Genomic DNA, 12,163 nt, shown 5'->3' with positions numbered 1-12,163 from the left:
TCGCCTGGTCGCGGGGGCAGCAGCTTCAACAGAGAGCCCGAAACAACCTTCTCCCTCGCAACATCTGCCAGCTCCGACTGAGGGATTCCAAGACGCTCCCATGCCAGTGAAGAGGTATAATCTCTTGTTTTATACGTCAGAACTTTTAAATAAGTGAGAAAATAAGTATTCTGGAGGATGCGGGCATCGATCCCGCTACCTCTCGCATGCTAAGCGAGCGCTCTACCATCTGAGCTAATCCCCCTCTGGTGGTTGACTTCTGAACTGCATGGTGTCTTGGACATTTTCATTCAGGCATTCTTATCTGGTGAAATTGATACGATAAAGGAGCCTCTATCTCACCTGGGTTTCCGGTACATGCACTGGGCGCACTAGACCAAAGCCCTGTTTCAATTGATGGACCTTAAGACAGATCCTCTTGGGTTCAGAAATTATTACTCAGTTCATTTACAGTTTTTGTGCATCTTAACATCCTTGTTCCTTTGTGTCAAAGCCATATAACTGTTTAGCACCTTTTGCTCTTCCATGATCTTTAGTAGGAAGTCTGTTTTCCTTCCAGTAAGAAAAATGTTTGTATGTACTTTATAGTTTAGTAGCAAGTGGTATCAACAGGATCAAGAAATGCATTTGGTTCCCACGGTCTCTGTCTTAGGGTTTTGGCTTCACAGTGTTAGGATTCACCAGCAACTTGGTGACCCTGGTCTGCGTGTCCGAAAATTTCTTCTGTAGCAGCAGAGAGCCAAAAATCTTGTACAAGGCCTCCACAATAAAGTCCTGGAAAATCCAAGATGGCGCCGCACGAGCAACAGCTGGTTACAACAGCTCCCTCTTTCTTCTTACTTTTTATTACACGTTTTCCATTTTTTTGGCGTCTTTTTAATTTTTTCTTTAGAGTGGTCGGATCTTGTTGCCGTTGTGCACAAAACGAGACCACTTTTACAACTTTTGCATACGGTTGTCTGTTATTTTCGTCACTTTTGGGAACTCCGTCGGCAGACACGCTCAGCGGGTCTATTGTTTACACAAGGGATCAGCTGTTGGGGTTGCGCAACACCGCTCTCTCTCTCAGCGCGGAATGGACGATTCCCGTGGAAATCAAGAGAAAAAGACGCGGATGCAGAGAAGGTCGGATGAAACAAGAGAAGAAACGTAGGTTCCGTCCCTTTATTCCATCGATCATCATGGGAAATGTACGTTCGATCGTGAATAAAACGGACGAGCTTGCTGCGCTGACCCGGCATCAGAGAGATTTCCGGGAGAGCAGCCTTCTATGTTTCACGGAGACCTGGCTGACGGAGAAGATCCCAGACTCTGTTGTTTCCCTGGAGGGGTTCAAGATGGTGCGTGCGGACCGGGACATGGATGGAAAGAGGAGAGGAGGAGGAGTGGCGGTGTTTATTAATGAGAGATGGAGCGATCCCGCGCATGTCTCCATTAAAGAACAAGTGTGCACTAAGGACATAGAGTTTGTTGCGGTGGGCATCCGCCCGTATTACATCCCGAGGGAGTTCTCACATGTGATTGTGTTCACTGTTTACATTCCTCCCTCTGCGGACGCAGCCGCAGCGAGCGAGAGGCTGAGCGCCTCAGTGTCGGACCTGCAGCTCAAACACCCGAACTCTCTCCTGCTCATTAACGGACCATTTCAACCATGCCTCACTTTCCTCCATTCTTCCCACCTTCACACAATACGTGAAGTGCCACACCCGGGAGAGCAAGACTCTGGACCTTTTGTATGCAAATGTAAAAGGTGCCTACACCTCCACCGCCCTGCCCCCCCTCGGCCGCTCTGATCACAACCTGATACGTCTGCGACCTGAATACACTCCCATGGTGAGGAGACAGCCTGCACAGAAAAGAACTGTTAAGATGTGGAATGATGAAGCCAAGGAGAGGCTGAGAGACTGCTTTGAGTCTACAGACTGGAGCGTGTTCTCTCATGGTGATGACATCGACACCTTCAATGACCATTCCACGGATTACATAAAGTTCTGTGAGGGCAACGTCACGCCGACCCGCAAGGTGCGGTGCTTTGTCAACACCAAGCCATGGGTGACCCCTCAACTTCAAGTTCTGCTGAACAAGAAGAAGAGGGTGTTTGCTTCAGGGAGCAGAGAGGAGCTTAAAGAGGTCCAGCGAGAGCTCAAGAAGGCCATCAGGATGGCCAAGGAGGAATACAAGAGGAAACTGGAGGAGCAACTGGCGCAGGGCAACACAAGGGATGTGTGGAAAGGCCTGAAGAACATCTCAGGTCATGGCCAGAGTGGAGCCAGAGCCACAGCAGGGGGAGACCAAAGATGGGCCACTGAACTTAACCAGTATTTCAACCGGTTTGATCAGGGCCCCCCTCCCCCCTCCATCTCTGCCCCCCACTCTTCACAAAGCTGTTTTTCCCCTGCTTCAGCCCCCTCCCCCCAACTGTTCTCACCTCCAAGCCACCTTTCTCCCCCCCAACACGCCCTACTTCAGCTGCCCAACCCCCCACAGCCACCTCTCTCTGTTACATCTGAACAGGTGAGGAGAGAATTAAGGCGACTGAAGATCAGGAAAGCTGCTGGACCAGATGGACTCAGCCCCAGACTGCTCAGGGACTGTGCTGATCAACTTTGTGAGTTGGTCACACACATCTTCAACCTGAGCCTCAAACTGGAGAAGGTCCCGGTCCAGTGGAAGACCTCCTGTGTGGTTCCGGTTCCCAAGGCGGTGCACGCGAAGGAACCAAGCCACTTCAGACCAGTCGCCCTGACCTCCCATCTGATGAAGACCTTGGAGAGGCTGGTACTCCGCGAGCTACGCACGACGGTGAGCTCTGCGTTGGATCCGCTGCAGTTCGCCTACAGGCCAAAGATGGGGGTGGATGACGCCGTCATCTACCTGCAGCACCGGGCACTGACTCATCTGGAAGCCGCCGGTAGCACTGTGAGAGTCATGTTTTTTGACTTCTCAAGTGCTTTCAACACCATCCAGCCGGTGCTGCTAAGGAAGAAGATGGAGGACGCAGGAGTTGGGACACAGCTGGCAGCATGGACGATGGACTACCTCACCAACAGGCCGCAGTATGTGAGGCTGCAGGACTGCAGGTCTGAGGTGACCATCTGCAGCACCGGGGTGCCTCAAGGGACAGTGCTGTCACCTTTCCTTTTTTCCCTCTACACGGCGGACTTTACCTATGACTCCAGCAGCTGTCACCTCCAGAAGTTTTCTGACGACTCGGCCATTGTGGGCTGCGTGTCTGGGGGGGGCGAGCTGGAGTACAGGTCAGTCATCAAGGACTTTGTTGACTGGTGTGAGAGCAACTACCTTTGCTTTAACACCGGTAAGACAAGGGAGATGGTGATTGACTTCAGGAAAAAGTCCCCACCACATCAACCGGTGAGCATCCAGGGCTCGGACATTGAGCTATTGGACAGCTTCAAATACCTGGGTGTTCACCTCAACAATAAACTGAACTGGTCCACACACATCAACGCCGTGTACAAGAAGGGCCGAAGTCGCCTCCACCTCCTGGGGAGACTGAGGTCCTTCGGAGTGTGCAGACCACTTTTAAGGACCTTTTATGACTCCGTGGTAGCCTCTGCTATCCACTACGCTGTGGTCTGCTGGGGAGCAGGCAGCACGGACCGGGACAGGAAGAGACTGAACAGGCTGGTCACGAGGGCCGGCTCTGTCCTAGGCCGCTCGCTGGACTCGGTGGAGGAGGTGGGAGAGAGGAGGACACTCTCCAGACTATCCTCCATCAGGGACAACACTCTCCACCCACTGCACCTGACCGTGGCGGAGCTGGCCAGCTCCTTCAGTGGCAGGCTCAGGCACCCCCAGTGTAGGACGGAGCGTTATAGAAGGTCCTTCATCCCAACTGGTGTCAGGATATTTAACTCTCTACTTTAAATATCCTGATGCTAATCCGTAGTGTGTTTTTCCTCTCGTGTTTTATTTTATTTTTTACTTTACTTTTTTGTTTTTATTTTTATTTTATTTTATTCTATTGTATTTTGTTTATAGTGTTAAATTTCTAATTTTGTAAATAATTGTATATTTTTAAGATCTTTTTTATTTTATTTTGTATTATCTCTTTTATTTTTATTTTTTTCCTTGCACTTTATTTTTTTAAACTGCGCTGTTGTAAAAGTGTGTTTCCCCTCTGGGGATGAATAAAGCTTTTCTATTCTATTCTATTCTATTCTTTCTAACCTATATTATTTTGGAGATCGGCACTTTAAAATAAGCAGGAAAAGGAAGTATTCTGGAGGATGCGGGCATCGATCCCGCTACCTCTCGCATGCTAAGCGAGCGCTCTACCATCTGAGCTAATCCCCCTCTGGTGGTTGGTTGCTGAACTGCATGGTGTCATGGACATTTGCATTCAGGTATTCTTGTCCAGTGAAATTGGTACGATAAAGCAGCCTTCAATCTTACCTGGGTTTCCAGTGCCTGTACTGGGCGTACAACACCAAAGCACAGTTTTCATTTCTGGACCCTTAGACAGAGCCTCTTTGGTTCAGAAGTCATTGCCCAGTTCCTTCTTATTGTTGAGCATCTTAACATCCTTGTTCCTTTGTGTTAATGCAATAAAATTGTTGAGCAACTTCTTCTGTTCTTTGATCTAGAGTAGAAAGTTTGTGTTTCTGCCAGTAATACAAACTTATTCATCAGCTTTATTGTTCAGTAGCAAGTGAAGTATCCACAGGGTCAAGAAATGAATTTGGCTCTGAATGTCTTTGTCTTACGGGTTAGGATTTACATTCACCAGAAACCTGGTGACCCTGGTCTTATAGAGATCAGCACTAATAAATCAGCTGGAAAATAAGTATTTTAGGAGGATGAAGATATCGAACCTGCTACCGCATGCGCCTACAGTATTCTGTCATGTCTGCCAATGTAAGGTAAGTAAGTAAGTAAGTAAGTAATATTTATTTATATAGCGCTTTTCGAGACCAGGGTCACAAAGCGCTTTAACAATCAAAACAATACTCAAAACAGTACATACTTCAAAGATCAAGACAACACCGAGAACAACACAGGAGTTCGAGAAATTCAAGGAAAAGCCTGAACAAATAGAAACGTCTTAAGATGTTTCTTAAAGGAGTCAGTAGACTCCATCAAGCGCAAAGAGAGAGAAGATTGTTCCAAAGCTTAGGAGCAACAGCCTGAAAAGATTTCTCTCCTCTGGTCCTGAGCCGTGTGCGTGGAACCATAAGTAGATTCTGATCCACAGACCTCAGAGACCGAGCTGGGGTGTAAGGCTGGATCAGATCAGTGATGTAAGGAGGAGCCTGACCATGAATAGCTCTGAAAGTAAGAACCAGAATTTTAAAGTTGATCCTGAAAGAAACTGGAAGCCAGTGAAGAGTTTTAAGGATCGGAGAAATGTGAGTTCTTCTACTTGAGCGGGTCAGAATTCTCGCTGCAGAGTTCTGAATCAACTGCAGACGAGACACATCCTTCTTGTTAAGACATGAAAACAAACTGTTACAATAGTCCAGACGAGAAGAAACAAACACATGGATTACAAGCTCCAGATCATGTTGTGACAACATTTTCCTAAGTTTAGAGATTTTTCTCAGTTGAAGGAAACAGTTTCTGGTCAGTTTTCTTCAGTGTTGAACAAGAGACATGTCTTTATCAAATACAACACCCAGGTTTCTCAGGCTCAGTTTGACAGACTGACCTAAGTCACCCAAGTACTGACTCAACCCTGGAATCTTATCATCAGGAGCAATCACCAGAGTTTCAGTTTTGTCCACATTAAGCTGTAAAGTGTTTTCAGAAGGTGAATGTAAGTACAACTTAAGAACAAATGACCAATCACTTAACTCTTACTTTTGCTCTAACTTCTGTGCTCCCGACCAATCACATCCCTCTGTCGGTATTTCTTTTGACCAATCACTCACTCCCTCCAACAATCATGTTCTCCCGCCTCCTGCCCACACTCATGTACTTCCTCCACTACATTTGTTTACTACTGAGTGAAGATGTTTATTTGTGACGTTCATCAGAGCGAGTGAGGTAAGTTCATGTTTCTGTATTCTTTGACTTCATTTTGATCAATTTAACAAATAAACGCGACACTACTGTGCTTTGAAAACATCTTCATTATCCTTCGTTATCAAAGGAAAGTTTAGGTTGATAAATTTACAAGACAAATGCGTTCATACTGTATAGTTTAATTGTGAATTATTATTATCTTTTGTTTGTCACAGAAAGTTTTTTTTTAATTCATTTTTAACTAGTAACATTCAAACCTTAAGTTATTAAACAATGGTTTCCAGCCTCTTCGTCTACTTTTCGTTGTTGTTTAACAGCAGTTCTGTTGTGTTCTCTGCAGGTGAGAGGTGGTTGCACTGATTCAGTTGTGATGCATTTCTCACCTCATCCCAGAAATGTCGTACAAACAGCGAACTAGTCGGTCACGGACATTACTCCCCTGCTCAGTGACAAGACAACGGTTTAATGACTTGAATGATATTTATTATCTAGCATGATTTCAATGTCATTGATTGAAACATGTTTGAAGGGATTCAACACTCAAGGAACCAGCGCTAGCGATGCACACTTCCATACACATCTTGTGGGAAGCCTGATGCGATGGAGGAAGCAGCTCTGGTCCGCTCTCATGCCAGTGCTGTGAGAGAGTCGGTCGGATGGTGCAGCACAAAAACTGATATACACATCACTGCAGTTCTGGAAAGTACACAGGCAAGATACTATTTTTTATCTATTAATACTGTATTGTTTACTATTCCTGATTGTCACTGTCAAATTGTCCTTCATGCAGTCCAGATGCATACATTTGGGAAAATCGCAGGTCAGCACAACTGAAAGAAAAAGTCCTTCGAGCCGGATTTGAACCAGCGACCTAAGGATGTCTGATGTGACCACTACAGTCCTCCGCTCTACCAACTGAGCTATCGAAGGTCACATATCAAGTGATGTAACACAAAAACAATTTTTCGTCCTAGTCGTCGCTTGAGAGAAAAACACAGGAAATAGTTGAGTAAAAATAAAGGGCTCAGAGTTGAAAATTCACAATAAAAGCCCATAATAAGACTGGTTGGTCAACTAAGACCTCTTTAGACTTAGACTTAGACTGCACTTTATTGATCCCTTTGAGATGACACTCTCAGGGAAATTTCTGTTTTCCAGTAGCACAGAAGGAATAGAGAAAAACCAAGAAGCACACAAAAGAGGATGATAGCAATAGAAAAAAGTAACTGAATATAACGACAGTATAAACAAAATATAAATAAAATAAAATAAACTAAACAAAGTGACGTTACGTTATTTCAAAAGAAAGTGTCAGTGTGTAGTTAATCCACTGTAGAGGTGGAAGTGTCAGACTCCTTCCCCTCCGACTCCAGCCCCAAGCAACCTCCTCCCCCCAAGTGAGGAGTTGTACAGCCTGATGGCGTGAAAGACAAAGGAGTTTCTCAGTCTATTGGTCCTACACTTGGGGAGCAGAAGTCTCTGAGTGAACCGGCTCCTCTGGTTGGTGATGACAGTGTGCAGAGGGTGGCTGGTGTCATCCATGATGTCCATCAGTTTGTCCAGTGTCCTCTTCTCTGCCACCGACACCAGAGAGTCCAGTTTATTGCCAACCACAGAGCCTGCCCGCCTGATGAGTTTGTCCAGTCTGGATGAGTCCCTCTTGGATATGCTGCCCCCCCAGCATACCACGGTGTAAAAGAGGATGCTGCAGATTGATAAAACATCCGCAGTAGTTTGCTGCAGATGTTGAAGGACCGCAGTCTCCTTAGGAAATACATCCTGCTCTGGGTCTTTTTGTACTGGTGGTTGGTGTGTGTTGTCCAGTCCAATGTATTGTCCAACCACAGGCCAAGGTACTTGTAGGACTCCACTGCCTCCACCTCAGCTCCGTCTAAGACAACTGGTCGCGACCTTGGTCTGGACCTCCTAAAGTCAATAACCAGCTCCTTTGTCTTTGAGGTGTTAAGCTTTAGGTGGTTTGTGTGGCTCCATGCAGCGAAGTCATCCACCAGTCTCCTATACTCCTCCTCTCTGTCATCCCTGATGTACCCAACGATGGCTGTGTCATCTGCATACTTCTGTATGTAGCATAGCTCCGCGTTGTAGCAGAAGTCTGAGGTGTACAGGGTGAAGAGAACAGGAGCCAACACTGTGCCTTGGGGGGCTCCCGTGCTGCAGACCACCGTGTCAGACGTGGTGTTCTTTAGCCTGACGTACTGGGGCCTGCCAGTGAGGTAGTCAGAGATCCAGTCTACCAGAAAGGGGTCCACTCCCATCCCGCCCAGTTTGTCCCGTAGTAAGGTTGGCCGGATGGTATTGAAGGCACTAGAGAAGTCCAGGAAAAGAATCCTCACTGTGCCGCTTCCATTGTCCAGGTGGGAGTGGGCTCGGTGTAACATGTAGAGGATGACATCCTCGACAGTAACACCTGGCTGGTAGGCAAACTGAAGGTTGTCCTGGGCATGTTGTACCTGGGGTCTGAGGAGTTTGAGAAAGAGCCGCTCCATAGTCTTCATCAGATGTGAAGTGAGTGCCACTGGTCGGAAGTCATTTAGTTCGTTGGGCCGGTTCTTTTTCGGAACTGGGACGATGCATGATGTCTTCCAAATGGTGGGCACTCTCCTTAGCTTCAGGCTAAGGTTGAAGACGCGTTGGATTGGTTCACCCAGTTCAGTAGCACATGTGTTCAGTACCCCTGGACACACCTTGTCTGGGCCTGCTGCTTTTCTGGGTCGGATTTTCCTCAGCTGTCCTCTGACCTGGTCTGTGGTGAGGTGAGGCGAGGATTGTTTGGGAATAGGGGAGACGAGGTGGGGTGTTGAGGTGTCTGGGGGGAGGTGTGTTGAGGGAAGAAGGAGATCTGGCTGCCGTGGGGATGAGGGTGTGGGGAGCAGGGACTGATCAAAGCGGTTGAAGAAGGTGTTAAGTTCATTAGCCCTCTCAGTAGTCCCCCCTGTGGCTTTGGTCTTTGTGTTAAGACCAGTGATGGTCCTCACACCTTCCCAGACGTCCCTCATGTTGTTCTCCCTCAGCTTTTCTTCCACCTTCCTCCTGTAGGTGTCCTTAGCTTCCCTCACACAGAGTTTTACCTCCTGCTGTGCAGCCTTCATGGCCTCCTTGTCTCTGCTCCTGAAGGCAACTTTCTTCTTGTTGAGAACAGCCTTGACTTCTCGCGTAACCCAGGGCTTGTTATTAGGGTAGCAGCGAACAGTCCTGACAGGTGAGACCACGTCAGTGCAGAAGTTCAGGTAATCCGTCAGGCAGTGTGTCATCCCCTCTATATCCTCTCCATGCGGGTCCAGCAGCACATCCCAAACCGTGGTGTCAAAACAGTCTTTCAGGGCATTCTCCATCTCTGGGGACCACCTCCTGATGGATCGCGTTGTAGCAGGCAACTTTTGGACCAGGGGGGTGTACAAAGGCTGTAGGTGAACCAAGTTGTGATCAGACTTCCCTAGTGGGGGGAGGGGAGTCGCTCTGTATGCGTCTTTAACATTAACATACAGGAGATCTATTGTCCTGTTGTTCCGTGTGGGACAATCAACAACTTGATTAAACACAGCCAATGTACTGTCCAAAGTTACATGATTAAAGTCCCCAGAAATGATCATGAGTGCATCAGGGTGCTGTGTCTGAAGCCTGGATGTGACGGAGTGGATTTTCTCACAGGCAGTGGCTGCGTCAGTGTTTGGGGGAATGTAGACACAAAGTGTGATTATGTGACTGATTTCCCTCGGCAGATAATATGGCCGCAGGCTAACAGCTAGTAGCTCGAGATTACGGCAACATGAGACTTTCTTCGCAGAGATATGTCCAGGGTTACACCAACGATTGTTCACATACATGATGAGCCCCCCTCCCTTACTTTTTCCGCTCGCTTCCGTGTCTCTGTCGGCTCGCACGACAGTGAATCCCGGCAGGTCCACGTTAGCATCCGGAACGAGGTGGTTTAGCCATGACTCCGTGAAGATATACAAGCTGCACTCACGGTAGGTCAGCTGGTTGTTCAAAGCGTACAACTCGTCGAACTTGTTCGTCAGCGAGTTCACATTTCCCATCATGACGGATGGAATTGATGGCTTGTAGCGCCTCCGTTCTCCGCTGTCTCTGCTTTTAGCTTTGCAGCCCCGAGGTCTCTTCCTGAGTTCAGTGGGAATAGAGTGTTGTATCCCGAATCGTCCCTTTGTCCTCAGCTTCAGTAGTTCACCTCGAGTGTACACGAGGGGAATGACTTCTTGTTGAGTTCCAAAATTAAAAGTATCCATAGGATATATAAGGCACGCTATCCCTTAGTGGGAAAGTAAAAAAAAAAGTAGAGATAAACTAAATAAAAAGGGTAAAAGAAAGAGTTCGGGACCGGGAGCTACTGGAGAGGCAGCCGTCTCTCACAGCGCCAGAGGTGTGAAAGATTTAGATTGTTAATGTGTGAGCCTGAAGACTGTGTGACAGCAGCATGTAATGCAAATGGTTATATTTAGAAGACATGAAACAGCTTTCTTTGTACAACGAGATCAGGGGAGAGCGCGAACGCAGTCCCCACTACCAGAAATTATGCAGTCGAGATTCCCACATTTGGGGAATTCGCAGGGGTCAGCACAACCTAAAGTGCAATGGCTGAGCCTCGCCCTGGGTGAACCACCTTCTTGATCATGGTATCTCCCCTGCCAGGTAAGTATGAGTTGTACACGCCTGCAGTACTGCAGTGACTCGTGAGCACAACACACACACTCGTGGAGAATAATACAATATAATAGTATTAATACAATCAAATGTTGTTCCTGAATAAAGGCTTCATTACATGTGTGAGAAAATGTACAAACTAAAGACGTTTAAACACATTTACCAGGAAGAATAAGAACTTTACCCAAGATGCATTGCAAGAACAGTGCATAGAGGAGCTCCCCTCCCCCCTCAGGAAAACAACAATCAACAATCACTTAGCCAAGGTTGACACATCTTTAAAAGATGAAAAGATTGTACCAGCATCAGATACCTCTCACATGCTAAGCGAGCGCTCTACCATTTGAGCTAACCCCCCTCTGGTGGTTGACTTCTGAACTGCATGGTTTCTTGGACATTTTCATTCAGGCATTCTTATCTGGTGAAATTGATACGATAAAGCAGCCTCTATCTGACCTGGGTTTCCGGTACATGCACTAAGCGTACTAGACCAAAGCCCTGTTTCAATTGATGGACCTTTAGACAGATCCTCTTGGGTTCAGAAAGTATTACTCATTTACAGTTTTTGTGCATCTTAACATCCTTGTTCCTTTGTGTCAAAGCCATATAACTGTTTAGCACCTTTTGCTTTTCCATGATCTTTAGTAGGAAGTCTGTTTTCCTTGCAGTAAGAAAAATGTTCGTGTGTACTTTATAGTTCAGTAGCAAGTGGTATCAACAGGATCAAGAAATGCATTTGGTTCCCACGGTCTCTGTCTTAGGGTTTTGGCTTCACAGTGTTAGGATTCACCTGCAACTTGGTGACCCTGGTCTGCGTGTCCGAAAATTTCTTCTGTAGCAGCAGAGAGCCAAAAATCTTGTACAAGGCCTTCACAAGGTCATCAACTTTATAGCAGGGGTGTCAAACACACCCAAAGGGCATAGATGCAGGTTTTTGTTACAATTAGTCAATTAAACATGAGATAAAGAATTAAGTATCGGCTTAAATTGCATCACCTGACTGAGAATCAACTGGTTACAGTCTCCAGTCACCCTTTTGATTTAAATATATGTGCTTGAATGGTTGGATCAAAAATCATCTCAGTGTGTTGCTGGACAGGTTTGACACCTGTGCTTCAAAGTTTTAACTGCAGTTTGATATTGTTTTATACATCAGAACTTTTAAATAAGCGAGAAAATAAGTATTCTGGAGGATGCGGGCATCGATCCCGCTACCTCTCGCATGCTAAGCGAGCGCTCTACCATCTGAGCTAATCCCCCTCTGGTGGTTGGTTGCTGAACTGCATGGTGTCATGGACATTTGCGTTCAGGTATTCTTGTCCAGTGAAATTGGTACGATAAAGCAGCCTTCAATCTTACCTGGGTTTCCAGTGCCTGTACTGGGCGTACAACACCAAAGCCCAGTTTTCATTTCTGGACCCTTAGACAGAGCCTCTTTGGTTCAGAAATCATTGCTCAGTTCCTTCTTATTGTTGAGCATCTTAACATCCTTGTTCCT

General features: G+C 46.7%; 1 protein-coding gene and 5 non-coding genes across 6 annotated transcripts in view; 1 reads left to right on the top strand and 5 right to left on the bottom strand.

The window, feature by feature from the left end:
- Positions 1 to 12,163, top strand: part of LOC148067142 (E3 SUMO-protein ligase ZBED1-like) — a 60,733-nt gene that overhangs the window by 11,956 nt on the left and 36,614 nt on the right. The gene's annotated exons all lie outside the window — the stretch shown is intronic.
- trnaa-agc (transfer RNA alanine (anticodon AGC)) lies at positions 172 to 244 on the bottom strand. Its single transcript has one exon. It is a non-coding gene; the product is annotated as a tRNA-Ala (tRNA).
- trnaa-agc (transfer RNA alanine (anticodon AGC)) lies at positions 4,245 to 4,317 on the bottom strand. Its single transcript has one exon. It is a non-coding gene; the product is annotated as a tRNA-Ala (tRNA).
- trnay-gua (transfer RNA tyrosine (anticodon GUA)) lies at positions 6,829 to 6,915 on the bottom strand. The gene is given in 2 exon segments: positions 6,829 to 6,864; positions 6,879 to 6,915. It is a non-coding gene; the product is annotated as a tRNA-Tyr (tRNA).
- On the bottom strand, positions 10,498 to 10,661 carry LOC148067159 (U1 spliceosomal RNA). Its single transcript, XR_015713282.1, has one exon. It is a non-coding gene; the product is annotated as a U1 spliceosomal RNA (small nuclear RNA).
- trnaa-agc (transfer RNA alanine (anticodon AGC)) lies at positions 11,853 to 11,925 on the bottom strand. The gene has a single exon. It is a non-coding gene; the product is annotated as a tRNA-Ala (tRNA).

This window comes from Callionymus lyra, chromosome 13, assembly GCF_982586985.1.
Source record: "Callionymus lyra chromosome 13, fCalLyr1.hap1.1, whole genome shotgun sequence".
Taxonomy (NCBI): Eukaryota; Metazoa; Chordata; class Actinopteri; order Syngnathiformes; family Callionymidae; genus Callionymus; species Callionymus lyra.
This window is presented reverse-complemented; position numbering and strand designations above follow the sequence as displayed.